At 32.0% G+C, this 6,460-nt stretch overlaps 1 long non-coding RNA gene across 1 annotated transcript; it reads left to right on the forward strand.

The window, feature by feature from the left end:
• The first annotated feature begins 228 nt into the window (after positions 1 to 228).
• LOC146747362 (uncharacterized) lies at positions 229 to 5,493 on the forward strand. Its single transcript, XR_014929216.1, has 2 exons — positions 229 to 851; positions 5,247 to 5,493. It is a non-coding gene; the product is annotated as an uncharacterized LOC146747362 (long non-coding RNA).
• The last annotated feature ends 967 nt before the right edge of the window (positions 5,494 to 6,460 follow it).

The raw sequence follows: 6,460 nt of genomic DNA on the forward strand, positions 1-6,460 counted from the left end.
ATACTGTATTAAATACTGTAGTGAATACTGTAGTAAATACTGTAGTAAACACTGTAGTGAATACTGTAGTGAATACTGTAGTGAATACTGTAAACTTTGTAGTGAATACTGTAGTAAATACTGTAGTGAATACTGTAGTGAATACTGTAGTGAATACTGTAGTGAATACTGTAGTGAATACTGTAATAAATACTGTAAACAGCGTCCGGATTACTTTCGGAAATTCCGTCGCGTTTCGGAAAGTTTTAATTTTCAAAACTTTTGAATATTTATTTGTGCTTTTAGGTTAGTGAGAAGGTTATAATAATTCTTCATTTCACTTTAACACTGTTTTTACACCCCTCAGACCCCTTTAAAAAGTCACTTCTGGCCATTATAATGGCCACTATTTTCTTAATGGCCAGAGTATTGACCAGAATATTTTAAGTGGCCAAAATATTTACCAGTGTTTTTAAAATGGTGGTTTTAATGACCCATGTTTTTTATACTGGTCAGAATAATTACAATTGCTTTTTAAATGATGGAGTTGATGAACATTTTTTTTTTATGGGCAGTATAATGGTCATTTTATTTTTCATTACATACATAAAATGACCAGTATTTTTGTTCATGTCTCTAAATATAATGGCCCAGAAAACAGCCTCAATATACGTGTGGGAATTTATTTTTCCCAAGTTTCACTGGCGCTTCCAAGTACACTTAAATGAAATTTCGCGAATATTGCCTCGATCCCCAGTGAAATTTCATAGTAACGCTGATGCCAGTGACTGCTGGTGGACTGCATAACCTGCGGAGTATTTAGATGGTGTTGAATCATAGGACGATTGCAGTACTGCAACTGGCACATCAAGGTATGAATTTGTAATTATTTTACCATTTTACAATGACTTCAATACAATATTAGATACTTTTGTTGTTGTTTATGTAGCAGGATAGTCTTTTGGGGCTTTCGTTTTTGTTCAGTCATGGCACAAGTAATGCTTCATTATTATTCATAATTGTCAAACAACAAGCTCAAGTAGGTGTTAATGAGGATTAGCTCCTATGTTTGTTAATACAAGAAAAGTATAAACAAAATTTATTTCCAACTCCTGAAATCTGCAAAAAAACATCAACGTAAATTTGTTTCCATTCATGGCAATGTTTTCAAATTATTTTAATAAAATAATTTAACTGACTGCAAAATGTTGTTTTTTTTTAAATTTTTGAAGACTATGTATATTGTTTTGTTTTTTCTCCTCAGACAATACCAGCAATAGTGTACTGTACACTGGGAAATCTAATTTAGTAATCATGTATTAACTATACATGTATATATTATGCCCATAACATCAAATACCATCCAGAATCCCTTTTTCCTGTAAACTAGTAAAGATGATATATGTCTACAGTGTGCAACAGTTCATTTTTCTTTGTGCACAAAAGAAAAAAGTAAAACTCATACTCAAAATAACTTTTAATTTAGCATGGATTTAAACTAAATTTCAATTGAATCTAATATTCTTTGCTCATCTTTGATTTGATTTGAATGAGTTGTAGAGATCAATATAAAGGGGAAGTGAATCTTAATGTATGCACCTAAGATAGGAATAAACAGAAGACACTTATTCGTAGATTCACGTAGAGCTCTTTAGCAAAGGCTAAGAGGTCCAATACCTTAACCTGTGCTAAAAAAATGTGCATGAATACAGGCTAAGAAATACTAGGTACAGAGTAAATCTGGTCAGTCCAAAGCCTTAGCACAGGCAAAACAAAACAAGCATGAACGCTTAGCTCGGCTAAAAAAACCATTGTATTTAATGTTCATTTAGGAGATTTACTACTATATTCATAACTTTTTATTTTGGTGTGCCATTTCCTGCATGACAATCAACGCTAACACATATAGAGAGATTGACTCAAGAAAAAATGTACCGATGATGAGATACTGTGCTACTTCCTGTTATTCTGCAATTTGCACTTTCTGAATTTGCTTTGGTATTGTTTTATAACTGTAGAACTAACCTTCCTACTTACTCTTACTGAGCACTCATAGTTAAAATTTCTGAAGATTTTGCCTATTCTTAATAAGTTTGGGCGTTCCTTACCCCGTGCTAACCATTGTTTCCTTCTGTGCATGAACTCAAACATATGAGATTAGCTTAAATCTTAGCCCGTACTTTGTGTAGCATGAACACTACTTTTGAAGATACAGGGGGCAAATGGGCGAGACTTAAACAAAATATAATGAAGGTGTAATATGCAGTCAGTAAATGTCCTAGGCATTTCTGGGTCAGCCAAATTGATCATGGGTACTCTTGCTCAACTTGGACAAAAAAATATTTAGTCTATATAATGGTACTTAAATCATAGACCTTAGAGAACAGGGACATGCTACTGTGGCTACCCCTTTCATGTAACCTTAGTTATAATCCCCCTACCCAAATTAACACCTTAGAGAAACTGATAATAAATCTATGTCAACACCACTGTTACATCCTCTCCTGTTTCATAAGCCAAACATGGCTGCCAGGGTGTAGCTACACAAAATGAGACAATTTTGTGGTTGGAATATAATCAGAAAAATTAAATTTGATCAAAACTTGAATAGCCAAGTCCATTCTATTGATGCGAGTGAAACTAAAAATTAACAATTTTTATTCCACTATGAAATCAGGAAAGGGAAACAAAAATGGTAAGTTTTCTCTGCAAGGAAACAAAACTGCCTAAAAGTAAACAATGACCTGTGGAAATTTGTGTCATTATAACAAGTGGATTTTTCATCATATTTAGAACAGATATAGCATAGTGCACTTGTTATACACTGACTAATGGGAATACTAGTAAAAACTGTTTCAGATGTATAAATCTTCTAGGTACATGTATATGTATTAATGAGATTATACAGGAGGTTATAACCCACTTTGCACATTGTCTCAGACAGAAGTTGCATGACCCTGTTTTCTAAGGTCATGCTTAAATCATAACCATCTGAATACCATTATTTCACTTTTCAAACTAAACTGTTTTTATATTTTTAATATCATTTTTTTGATTTTGAAAAAAAAAATATAGAAACAATATTACACTTAACATAATTACTCTATTAGCAGCACATGCACTTAGGTAAATTACAGGGATCTTCAATGGTCGAAATATGTAATATTTTCATGATTTAGTATCCACAAATGTAATTTTAGAGCAAATATGGTATTGTATTGGATCATAATTATAATAATAATAATAATAACTTTATTACACTACTAAAAAACCTTCAGAGGGTTTTTGTATGGTAAGGAACATAAATACATACAATACATAAGAGATAAAAATAAAATGTTAGTAAAATAAAATAAAAAAAAAAAAATTAATTACTTTCTGTGGTTTTAAAAATTGGGCTCTTTAAGTATTTTGCTAAAGCTATATTATTCTCCATAATCTTTTTAAATATGGAATTCACATCCATTGTGTAAATATTTATTGAACACTCATCAAACAGTTTTTTTCTTTGTTCTATATAGCCAGTACAAAATAGCAGGAAATGTTTTTCATCTCCTAATGCTTTAGTGTTACATTTATTACAGTGTCTATTTTCTAATTCTATTTTGGGCTTTGTTCTTCTACCTAATTCTATTTCTAAGTTGTGGTCACTCAGACGGAATTTTGAAAGCATTTTCCTGAGGCTGAAATTTGAAATGTTTTGCAAATAATTTTCCATATTATAGCTTACTTTGAATAGTTTGTATGTTCTCAGTTTTGTTCCCCTATTTTCATTGGTTTCACTGAAATTTAGTTTTTCTCTCCATCTTTGAATATAAAACTCAGATAGTCTGAGTTTTACTTTTTTTAGTATTTGATTCCAATTTTCCATATTGTGATCATTTTTTATTTTAATTAGATCATGTCCCAGTGTAGCATTAATAGTCCTTACCCAGTTTGAATTAATTTTTATCATTTCATCCAGGGCTAATTTTAAAATGTGATTATCTGGCAGACTATATAGTCTATGGCAGTATTTAATTTGAGCCAAATTAATTTTTAATTTTACTGGTAACCTACCAAGTTCTGCTTTCAAACCACTAATTGGCGTCATTTTACTCACTCCTAGGATAAACCTGTAAAAATGACTGCAAACTTGCTCTAAACTGTTACTGTCAGTTGTGATTTCATTGGCCCAGATTTCTGCACCATACATGAGTATAGGTGAAATTAATTGGTCGAAAATTTTCAAACTAAGTGCTGGTGAGATTATTTTGTGGTTTAAGACTGTTTGTCTGATGCTGAAAAGAGCCTTCATTGATTTATTTTTTAACATAGATAAGTTTGTTTTAAATTTCCCATTTGGAGTAAATATTGCCCCTAAATAGCAAAACTCGCTAACAGCTGTTATGTCTTGGTTGTTGATTTTAAAATTCATGTTTTTAATCAGTCTGTTGCTGCAATTAAATACCATGACTTTAGTTTTCTTTACGTTTACTTCTAAATTCCAATTTATACAATAGTCATTTAATTTGTTCAGACAGCTTTGTAGACCGTCTTCCGTTTCTGAAATAAGTGCAAGGTCATCTGCATATTGGATGCAATTTATAGGTTTCTCGCCCATTAGAACTGGTTTATCAATTTGATCCCCAAATAATTCTGGCAGATCGTTCAGAAAAATGTTAAATAAAGTTGGTGATAAAATACAATTATTTATTTTGTGAAAGTACCTGGGGATCGATGAAGTTGTACATGCATGGTGGCATTCCCATTGTGGAGGGACTCTATAATTTTGTATGTACACAGCTTCCTACTTTGAAAGACAAAATCATGCAGCTGCATTGTTACATAACTTTCTTTTGTCTCTTGTAGGAAGTTAAATCCCCCTATTGTTCTCAGAAATTAGGTTCCCAAGTACAGCAATGTACTGTCCACAGAGGGACTGTGTACTGTCCTAGTCTCTCAAGAGATGAACTGTGTGTATATATGGCATAACCCCTAATATATTCGGTTAGGAAACAATTTGATGTTATTCTGTTTTATTTGATATTTATATTTTTTCAATCAGAATGTACCGGGTATCATCTTTTTGGAAGTATATCTGAGTTGCATAGGGGAAAAATTGACATATCACAAGATGTCATTTTATCCACATTGTTATTAGTGAGGACAGAAATATGCCAAAATACACAGACACCACAAATTTTTGTTTCCAAAATTGATTACAAAGTGTCTTAATTAAAAACTGGTCATTGTAAGCTAATAGCAATCTGAATTTTTTTTTGCAGATAATGACAATTTAAAAAAAGGAAATACTATATAAATGGAACGTAAGAAGTTGAAGAACCAGAATTTATGGACGTTAAGGGAAAAAAAAAGTTTAACCAGTATTGATGGATGCAATGGTTTAGCATTTGCATGTTTATCAGTTTTACATTTGCACACAGATTTTGAAAGTTCCAAGTGTGTAGAGTTACTGTACATTCCTTTTTTTTATGTTTTCCCTCAAATAAAAGTGACATCTTTCAACTGGTATTTCATGATTTTCAGCTATCTTATATACTATCTTATATAGTTCTTCTTGCTGACCCTTTTGTACACACCCACACTCACTCCACAATCTTTCATCTTCTTAATAATAATTAACAGGAAAATATTATTGAAAAAATCCTGTAGAGATCAAAAACATGAACAAATTTGACACGCCTACATCTTTGAGAAAAAATATTTTACACTAGAAAAAGAATAGCACAAAAACAAAGAGGAGAAAAAACATTTTGCACAGCCCCCTCCTTAAGCTAATCGCCTCTCAAGAAAACTTGATGAATATCTGGAGGAGTATGACATTGCAAACCTAAAATATTATTATCCACTAAAACAGTCTGTATGGCTGTGCACTACATCATGATTTTTAAAAAACAAAACAAAATATTGCTTACATATTTTTGTTTTGTCTAATGTTTTCATTAATTATCCAATTTCTGTACTTTATGTGTTTGTACACTGAGCTGAATAATTAAGATGATGTTTTGAAGCACAGTGATAGAGGGACTGTGTTTGAAGCAATGTTTTAACCCCCCCCCCTCCCCACCCCCCACCCCCCCCATATGACATTTTTACTTTGCAAAGCTGTACCTCCCAGATCTTTAGTTGTTTATGCATAGATGGTCTTTGGTTATAAATTATTTACTTTCCAGTCATTTTTGAAGTGTAAACCTTTGTCATACTTTCTGCTGTGTTGACTTCCTGTCACTATGCTTTTGTTTCCCTTTGGTTAGCTAAACATATGAACGCTTGTTGAAAATCACACTTGGAAGTAAGAGTTTCTAATGGAATAGCAAGCAATCTAATCTATTCCTGAAATTGTTAAATTATATATAGTGTTATTTGAAAATGTCAAAATAAACTTCTAGGAATCTGTTATTCAGTTCAAAAAATAAACTGGTTGCATGCAGAATCTCAGAGAAACAATTGCATGTACATGCAGGAATGGTCGGATGTT

The sequence above is a fragment of the Saccoglossus kowalevskii genome, chromosome 4 (assembly GCF_978046115.1).
Source record: "Saccoglossus kowalevskii chromosome 4, keSacKowa6.1, whole genome shotgun sequence".
NCBI classification, from domain to species: domain Eukaryota; kingdom Metazoa; phylum Hemichordata; class Enteropneusta; family Harrimaniidae; genus Saccoglossus; species Saccoglossus kowalevskii.